Source organism: Charadrius vociferus, unplaced genomic scaffold, assembly GCF_000708025.1.
Source record: "Charadrius vociferus isolate BGI_N301 unplaced genomic scaffold, ASM70802v2 scaffold549, whole genome shotgun sequence".
Lineage (NCBI taxonomy): Eukaryota > Metazoa > Chordata > Aves > Charadriiformes > Charadriidae > Charadrius > Charadrius vociferus.
This window is the reverse complement of record NW_009650103.1, coordinates 2,290,170-2,300,155: the sequence shown is the minus strand read 5'-3', so window position 1 is coordinate 2,300,155 and position 9,986 is coordinate 2,290,170. Positions and strand designations below refer to the sequence as shown.

Sequence of the window (9,986 nt, the reverse complement as noted above, 5' to 3'; positions counted from 1 at the left end):
CCGGCGGAGCTATGTACACATTCCCCACATTGCTGGCACTGCTCCGGGAGCCCGTCCCCGACACACCGGCATGACTGTGAGCTGCTGCAGTGACTAGGGGAAAGTTTAGGCCTCCTCGTTCTTGCAGGTTAATGAATTACCCTGATGCACCAAGGTGCCGGCTGGGAGTTCAAGGGGAACAGGGGTAAAACTAGAAAACCATGGGGCTGGCAAACTCCTATCCGCACGTTGCACTGTAATTCTTGCCTGCTCCGTACGCCACTCACACGGCTCTCTGGACGTAGGGATGGGTGCGCCCGGCTTGATGCTTTTGATGCCAACAGACCCCTATGCAGGACTTGAGCTACACTCAGGCTTCAGCTGGGGGGGCTCGGTCTGAAATTTTTGGTAGTAAAAAGTAAAAAAGCGTGTTGGTGCTGGCGGCGGAGGTGCGGGAGCAGACCTGCTGCACAGAGCTGGAGGGTGACACCATTTCCTCATGCAGTGAGTCATCGCAGCCACGGCATTTCCAGCTGCACCTTTGCCTAGCACCAGGCTCTGCGGGCGTATGACCTTAGCAGAGAAGATGTCCCTCTGGCTCTCTATCAGCTCCGGTTCTGTCCCTCTGAGTGCTGGCGGGGGCATCCCCCCAGCTGCACGCGTTGAGGCCGGACAACTTTGGAGAAGAAAAGTGGAAGCCTGCCAAGCCAAGATATATTTGGAGAACCGCAGCTTTAGTATCGAGAGGTGATTTCATCCCAGCTCAGCTGTGAGGTGGCCGTGATGTGCTGTCAGGGGGCTCCGCGCCCGGGTTGCTTTGCCCCGGGATAAGTCACCAGAGCCAGGTGAGGCACTGGGCAGGCAGGCTGGCTCCAGCCAAAACCAGTGATGCTGCCTGCCTGGATAAAACCCGGATGGAGGCAACAAGAGAGCACAAAATAATCTATTTAACCATTAGGCCACATTCATCCTTCCTGCACTGATCGCAGAGGAGCTCCCCCCGGGAGAAATTTGGCCCATTTTGTCTAATTAGTTTCTCTCCTGCTGACACTTGCTGACATTTGCTGCTGACATTGCCCAGCCGCAGCTTCACGTTCTGAGCAAATATTTTGCTTGGATGGAAGAAAATCAGCTCCGAGGAGCTTGTGTGAGTATGTGGGAACCCAAACTGGAGCTGGATCCCCTGTTCATTACCTGCATCCCTGGAGGAAAGCAGGCCTGGGAAAGCGATGCTGCAGCATGCACGATGCGAGCTCTCAGCCTGAGCTCTGGTTTTGGGGCAGAAATCCCTCCAGTGGCTCATGCAGGACTGTGCCGGGGGTTCGGCACAGGTCTGACCGATGCTGTGGAGAGCGGTGAGAAGGAGGGAAGGGCGATGAGTCCCTTCGGCCGCAGCAGAGCTAACGCTCTTTACCCAGGATTGGTCTGGCAAAGTGCTGGGTACCACAGGGAGGTCCTAGACTGCGGCACTCGACTTGACCGGCTCTGGGGCTGATTGCTTCAAACATCCTGAAGTGCTTAGTGCCTTTGGAGATAGGATGCTTAAGCATCTTTTAAGGTCTCAAATCCTGTATTGTCCAGCTCTGGAGCTTCCTTAGGAATCCGTCTTGCACACCCAGGAGAAAAAAAATACAGAGAAAAATGCAGGTATTCAAGGCCCACAAAAATGGAGACTAGTGGTGAGGACTAAAATGGTTAGGACTCATAGACGAGACCACACAGATAATGTTTTGACACTTAGTCGAGCCCCTGAGGCCTCGGTTCACATCCTCTTCCCAGGGAAGCTGGGAGAAAGTTTTGTGGTTGACTGAAAAGGGATCAAGAATGGTGGGGCCAGTGTGAGGTCTTGACCACATACCAGGTTGAGTTGATGCCCTGCCTGCTTGTACGGATAGCTATAAATAGGACTTTTGGGGGAGAAGGGCAAGAGGATCCACTAAATCCCATCCACCAAATCTCATCCGACCCACTAGGCTGGCAGCGTTGGGGAGGGACAAAGAGACAAATGGTAAATATTTTGCAAAAAAAACCTGGGACTGTCCCTCCTAGCCAGGAACTGTTGACAGGTTTCGGTGCCGCCCTTCACCTAGGGTAAGTAAGAGGGGAGCACGCGGCGCAGCGTTCGCAGTTGGGCCCCACTGCTGAAGGACAGCGCGAGCGGCTGCGGGAGCCCTTTGTCACGAAAAAGCCCTTACGACTATATTTGTGCAGGCAGCTCTAAATGCTCAGACCTTTATTCTTTCAGGCTTTTAAACTAAAGGTCATTTTCTCTTCCCTTCCAGAAAAAAAAAAAAAAAAAGGAAAAAAAAAAAGCAAATTCCTCTTGACGCAGATCCCCTTCCCCTCTGGATGGGAGTTCAATTGTTCTTGCAAGCAAACTCCAAATCTGCCCCTCGCATTCACTTCCTTTTTCCTGCCCGAAAGGAAACAGAGATTTCTGACTGTGTGAACTAGTCCTTTATTTAAGGATACAAGAAAATAGCTAAATGCTAATTCAGTGTAGGGCTATGCGCTTTAGCATGCTGCAATGCAAAACAAAAGAAAGAGAAACATATCCCCGCCCTTCCCAGTTGAATAGTAAACTGCACACTGATTTGAGTATAATGGGTATTTATGAAAGTTATACTAAAACATTTACTGAAGTCCAGCGCAAACCAAAACCCTTCAGTCAGGAAGTTTTTAGCTACCAAAAATAATCACCAGGACCTGGCTAATATTTTTAACGATCATGCGTTCTTGGGAATTTCCTCTTCCCTCTGTGGAGATAAGTGATTAAACAAAATAAAGGCAATGGCCATTTTGATACACTGCGACGTGTCGGAGAAGAGACATATCAACAGTTCTTTTTTTGTATCTTTTTCCTAAGTCTTGACTTCTGCATTCACCGTCTGACTTTTCGGCTGAATTCCACTTCTCTATTATGTTGGTGAAATCCAGTGAAGTCAGCAGAAAAGCCATCAGAGTTTCCTGGGTAGGACTTTTAAGCCAAGGTATTAGATCCACTAATGGGGAGGCAGTTATCTATTAGGTGCCTTATTAATTTTATAAAAAAGACATTGAGCTCTAGTAAGCTGCATGTTATTTAGCTTAATCATTTCTGTGGAATGCCGTTATTGTAACATCCTGTCCATTCTTCAAGTCTTCTCCATGGAGACCTCCTCCGGACTTGGACCCACACAATGAGATCAGAACCGGCCCTTTGAGTGTGCGTTTTTCAATACACTGACTATTGTTGACGTAGAAAACTTAATCAGTTGCAAGCGTTTTGTTCTGCAACTGGGCAGTTTTAAAATTTCAAGTCGTCTTGTCTGTAACGACCAGTAAGAGCTGCCGGGAAAGGGAGTGTCCGCTGCAGGCAGGGCGGAGGAGGGCTCTCAGCCCTCAGCACTTTGGTGGAGGATGGAGCAGCCCAGAAGAAGTTGCCTCCCCAGGATCTAACACCACTTTGTGCCATGCAAATAGCTTTGTTGTGGCGAGAGGGAAACGTTTGCCCTTTCGGTGCCTTCCCCCAGAAGCCAGCGTTGGGTGAGCCAGCACGAAGGTGCTGCTCCAGCCTCCGGCTTTAGGCAGTGGGGGGTTGGTGCTTTGGCACCACCCGAATCACACAACGGCTCCGGTGTGGCGCGTGGCTCTTTTGTCAGACCCTGCAAAGGGATGCCTTTTATTCCTCATCCTCTATTTTTATGATAGACCTTTTCCTCCCGGTCAGTCCTCGTGGTGCTACGTAAGGATTTCATAGAAATAAATGATCCCTGAAGGTCTTCCAAACCAGATCCCTTGTGCGGGAAGGCAGAGCACAAAGAGAAGAGCTGAACTCCCAGATGGTGAAAAATCATCCTGGAGCATTCCAGCTCATCCTTTTCAAATACACATGTATGTCAGGGACAATAAAGTACGTGGCTTGTTGCAGTTCTCACTGACTCATTAAAACAAAAGTTAATCTTGATCAGCTCTCAAGATGTTCATGTATCACCAAAGCAACCCGTTAAGCTTTGGAGCAAGGAGAGGACATTTTCTTTTTGCATCCTCAGAATGAAGGCAGGTCTGGGGTGGTCCTTACTCGCTTGACCATTTGGTCTTAATTTGTGGGGAGAATTCAAAATGCGTATTTTAGATCTCTGCTGAACTCGAAGTTCTGCATTTAGGATTTGAACTCTGTTGTCAAAGGATAGTAAAAATAAGAGAATGATTGTAAAAGTATTCATCTCTATAGATGCCCCTGGTGCAAGAAAGAGGCAGCTGGATTAACTGAGTAGAATTTTGGCAGTGGAAAATGTTTTCCCATCTTTCTGTGCTGATGGGAGCTGGCTCCAAGGCAGGCACCAGGGACTTGCAGGGACTGCATCTCCTCGTACCTCAGGGAATCGGGGCAAAAGACGCAGGTTTCCCAGCCTAGTACGGAGCCCAGGCACTCAGGTCCCTATTCCATCTGGGATAATCCTTGAAATACTTGAAACGAGAGAGGCCCTCGCAGCCCAGTCCTACAAGCTGAGGAAACGTGCTTTGTCCTTGCATGGACAAGGAGACACTGAAACCCCCGCAGTGTAGATCTAATCCACCCTGTGTGTATTTCCATTGCACACGGGTTTCAAAAAGATACGGTCTTGCTCAAATATTTTCTGAATGCCTGATACCTTTCTGCAGCAAGGGGAGGTATCTGTGAGCGATACAAAGCTGCTCCGGCAGGACAACGCTGAAATCTTATCTCACACCATAGGGCAGATAAAGGAGCCTTTTACCAAGCTGGCTTAGCAAAAGAGAGGCTTTTTCCCATCTCTGTCCTCGATGCTATCACAACAGCAGCAGCAAGGCACGGCCGTGTCCCCGACCGTGGGTACACTGGGGTCCCAGTGGTACCCCAGACCGCACCGTCGCAGAGCAGGGGAGTTTGTCCCCCAGCCCAGGGTTTGCCGCCTGTGTGCGAGACACCGACTTGCACAGTGTTTAGCCTCTGCTCCCTGTCTCCCTCACTTTCTCCCCCTCCCTCATCAGACTTTCTTTGAACTCTTTGTCAAGAGCAGGAGCGAGAGGGGAGGCTGAGCCCGCAGGGTCGCTCAGATGAAGCACACCGAGGGCTGGCGTGCCGCTCAGCCCGCCTGCGCAGGAGCTGCCCACCACCGCTCTTACAGGAATGTATTTTTCACGGGAAATCACACGCAAGCTCTCTTGGTAACTAGTACACAGTCCTTGGCAGCTACGTGTGTGGGAGTGCTTCAGTCGCGTCTCGGGGCGGCTCTGATTCAGGAAAGCACAGATGTACGAGGTGCTTTACGGTAAGGTCTGGCTGATCTTTCGATGCCAGTCTAGATTTTGCTGGAGTTGATTTATGGGCCTGGACAAGCTGACCTTGATGACACCAGCTCGCTGGCGCTGAGGTTCCCCTGCACCTCTGACACAGCACGGCAGAACATGCAGGACTTCAAGCATGCACTCAGGCATTGCCCACAATAGAAACACTTCTCTGGCCAGGGACTGTGTCCCAAGCCCCGGGGCGGTTGCTCACACATGTAACCTTTGCTTTGGCTTATTTCTATGTTAGAGACATCCTGGAAGAACTCGCAGATCTTCTGTAGGAAGCACTACTTAAAGTCTGCATTACAGAGGTCTACCTCCAGCTTTCTGTCACCATAACCCCAACTCCTTGTGCAATGTGATGTTGAGTATCTAATTAACAAATTGGTAGCAATTAGCCTTTGGTGTTAATGAGCAGCTATTAGTGCCAATGGGAGGGAGAGGAGGCATTATGAGTGTCAGGACACCTTGAAAAATGGCTTCATTGCACAAGTGGAGACTTTCATGAGGAACGAGAGAGCTGCACAAAGAGGACGTCTTTGCCCATGGTGGGCCCAGGCTGTCTCCTCCTGGTTTGATAGTTTCAGAAGAACTTTTTTCGTTACTTCCAATTTCTCTGAAATCTGCAACATTCTCTGCAAAACACATAAAATTCCTTTTCATAGAAGATTTTCACCAGGACAAGACAGATCTGTTTCCCATCCAGGCTGTGGTTGCCTGCCAGACTCCTGAGGCTCTCCCTGCGCTGCGAGAAGCGCTAACAAAGGCGGCGATCTCTAAACTTGATTAATTACGTCTGCCCTGTGTGGGTATTCCCACAGCACCCTCAAAACTCCTCGGTCCTGCCCCAGTGAGCAGGAGGCGCACCGTAATCTCCGGGCTGGACTCTGCCCAGCGCTGTTGCCTGTTGTTTTCATCAGCATCCTCGCCCCAAGGATGGGCTGGAGGGTAGCCAAGTAGGATTTAGGGGTGCCGCTCCTCCCCAGGAGCTCATGAGGTCTGGGTATGCGAGACCTGGTGCCTCACAAGAAATACCAGCGAGGGGATGAGTTGGCTGGGGTGCAGCTCATCCAGGGGATGGTGGGGAGCACAGGACATGTGAGAAAGGCTCCCAGTGCTGAAACCTGGCTGCTGGGGGTCTTGCCCTGGTACTGGTGGCTCTGAGCGCCCTGGCAATGGCATGGGCATGCTGCAGAGCAGCACCAAGACCTGGCTCCAGGTCCCCACAGGTGTCCTGTGTATCCCGCATGAAGCATCGTCAGCAGCTGGAGAAATCAAGAGGTTGTTAAAGCATGAGGAAGGCAACCTGGGTTCAGTGGAGGATGAGCAGTGAAAGGTTTTGCTTTTCCTCCCCTGCTCCCCGAAGAGGTTCAGGTTTGAAATACCATTTCCTCTTACAGTTCGAGGCTCAAGCAAGCATCTGCTTCTTCTGCCGAGAAGAGAATTAAACCGCGTGAAAAGTTCACAACACTTAAAATTAGGAGTTAAATTTATGTAGCAGGTTTCGTGCAGGAATATAAAAGCAGTTCGTGGATGCCAGTTGAGCAAGCAGCACAACGTCCCTGTGATGGGACCGGCGCTTTTATTATCCACCGATGAGAAAGCAGGCAAGGGATGGTAAAATGGTTTTTCTGTGGAGAATACTGGAAGTGGGTGGAAACAGGACCTGGGCAGCCTGGGTCCCATGCCCCCACCCAACGGCTGGGGACCATTCCCAGATGCAGTGTGCTCCCCAAGAAGCAGTCGTCACTCAAGGATCTGGAGTGGCCTGAGCCTGGAAATATTTGACATGGTGCTCCTAAATCCAACAAAGGTCTGGGCCATCTCTGTGGGGATGCAGCAGTGCTTTACGCTGGCTTGAGGCTCTGACTCCATCCCTCTGCAAGCAGCCTGCGCACCCCTGCCAGACGGGGCTGGGCTCCCCTCGGCTCACTGCGCTGGCAAAGCTGCACAAACCAACTGTGTAGTTTTTGCCATCTGATTTTGATTGCTGCTGGGTAATTTGCTTTATTATTTAAAGTATCAAATGTTGCTGCGGGACAGCATTTTCCCCAGTACTTGCTCATATGCTGATTAAACCCTGACTGACTGCAGCATCACAGCAAACAGGAGCACGCCAGCAGAGAGCAACCCAAAAGGGCCAATAAAACAAACCAGGCAGGACTTAGTTTTTCAGGAGCAGCTGAGACTCGGAGGGGAAAAACACTCTTAAGAGAAAAGTTCCTGCAGCAAAACCATGGAGGAAAACCGAACATAAACCAAACACGGCCTCAAACTTAAAGGGATCAGCATAAGCAGGGGGTATTCAATGGCAGCCGCATCAGCTGACAGGAGAACAGCATGCCACACTAATTGGCTAGTGCTAATGAGGAGCTAAAGCCCCCTCCATCCCCCTACTCAATTCATGCCTGACAGGCCCTGAATGCAGCTGAGCCAGGGCAGAGCAGCGGAGTGGGCTGCACGGCCTTTGGAAAAGCACGTGTCCCAGCTCGGGGCTGCCTGCCCATCTGCGTGCCCTGCTTTTGATGGGTCACACTGCCACCTGCCACCGTGGGCTACCGAAAAGGTCACCTCGTGATGGGCTGGGGAGGCTGCCAGGAAGCCTGCGCCTCGGCGAGCACTGGAGGAGATGCCAGCCGGAGGTTTGGGGACGACGGGGAGGTGGCAGGCAGAGGCAGGGCTGTGGGCATGGCCACGCATGGCCGGCAGTGCGGCACCAACACCCCGTGGCTCCCTCCCTCTCACACACCCTAACGGAGCCTTGGCGGACACCCAGGTTTTCCCCTGCACCGACTTCCACGGGAGGGTAGCGGCGGCTCCGCAAGATGAAGCGTCATGATTTCAAATTTAAAAATACCCGTTCATATGGCCCCTGCTGACTGCTCCCCGCTCCAGCAGCTACTACTAAAGATACTAGAGACTGGGTAAACAGGAAGCATTTTCCACACATCCCGTTTGACTCCTGCGGCTCCGCTGCCACAGCAGTCCTGCTCCGTGCTCGGCTCTGCGTGCGTGTGGAGGTGTGGATGGCTGATGTCCCACCCAGGCACCGTGACCTGCGCCCATCCTGGGGCAGAGGACACAGGACAGATGGCCTAGAGCCAAGCGGCAGTTGCTGCAAGTGATAAAGTTTGGGTCTAGGGTTTTCCCCAAAGTTCACGGGCTTCAGTTTTGGAGTAGGTGGGGAGAAGTGTGAGGATGCTGGGAGCCTTTGTGAAGGCTCTGCACGTTGCAGGGTTGAGCCTGCGAGTCTGCTGACAGCGGACAAAGCTGTCAGGTCTGGACCTGAGTTTCCAGCGTCCAGCATGTCTGATCTGAAAGGAGCATCCAGCGCTGCCTCTCCTCACAGGCAGCGTGTGCTGTCCATGCAAGCCCTGTAACTTTCCACAGGGAGCTGCTGCTTAAGACTCAGCTCAGCCCCGAGCACAAAAACATTAACCCTACAGGTTAATGTAGCATGCACACACAAACACACGCAGCGTTTCATGCACAACCGAGCACAAACACGGGCTTGTGCCTAGAAGAGAGTCTCCTGGACAGATGCATTCCCAGGACGTCCATCAGCCGGCAACGCTCGCAGCAAGCAGCACGCTGTATGAAATCACCTATTGCTGGGGAGAATGATGGGCGGCAGAAAACAGCCTTCAAAAACCCGTCTGCCAAGGAAAACAAGTGGGGTCTTTCTTTAGCCATGCATTTATATAAATAAACACAGGAATATTTTGCAACTCCCAGGGGACTTGCCCAGAGTAATATTTTGCTGAATAAGGGTGGGAGTAATCCTGCGCTCACCGTAAGCCTGCGCACAAGCGCTCTGCGCTGCCCACACCGGGAGGACCCAGGCGTGTGCGGCGCGAGCCGGGGATGCGGATGACGTCCATGTCCCGGGGATGTGGGCTCCGGGGAAGCCTCCGACAACATGTGTCCCCAGACCCACGCCATGCGCTTTGCCGGGACAGAAGGAAAGCGTATGGGCTGCCGTGGGGGTCTCACTGCCCATGGCAGCAGCAGGCAGCGAGACAGCCTGGCAGCAATGGGGCCACTCGCTGGTCTTGTCCTCTGAGAGAATCAAGAAAGAATTACCACCTCCATAGACCTCGTGTTCCAAAATGTCTCCTTTTAGCATAAGGTCTGGGTCAAAGTTTCAAATTCCAATTAAAAAGTCTACTATTCCTCCTTTGGCTACCCAGAACCAAGGTGGTCACACATACACATATATTAAATTTGAAATCACAATCAGCTTTACACCACAATGGCCTTAAAAATTACGGAGCCGGGGCAGTCGTTTCCATGCCTCTCTCTGCTGTGCAGCGCTGAAGATGCCATCTTTGCTGGGTGATGTCCTGCAGGTTTAGTGGCCCAAACTGCCTATACCTCGCTCTTTCCCAACACAGGGACAGTGTGACAAAGCATCCAACAAACTGACTGACTCCTTCATTGTAACCCAAATTTCGTGGGGTGGCAAATACCCCAGGACATGCTTCACTGGCGCCTAACGCCAACATGGCCCCCCCTTGAGAAGATGGCTGCCAGCCCTGCCGTGCTTAGCACAGGCTGTGAGAGAGGCCCTGGTGCTGCGGGGACCCCACCAGCCCCCCACTCACCCCCTCCAAGCTGGAACGAGGGGTGGCTGTGGTGGGGGCTGCTGAAATGTGCCCCAAGCCAGTGAGGTGGGAGGGCGGCGGGGCGCAGGCCCTTTAGGGCCAGGGTGGGGG

The 9,986-nt window shown here is 52.1% G+C and overlaps 1 protein-coding gene across 1 annotated transcript in view; it reads right to left on the bottom strand.

Annotated features, from left to right (window-relative positions):
* Positions 1–9,986, bottom strand: part of LOC104292898 (T-cell acute lymphocytic leukemia protein 2-like) — a 15,277-nt gene that overhangs the window by 4,338 nt on the left and 953 nt on the right. The gene's annotated exons all lie outside the window — the stretch shown is intronic.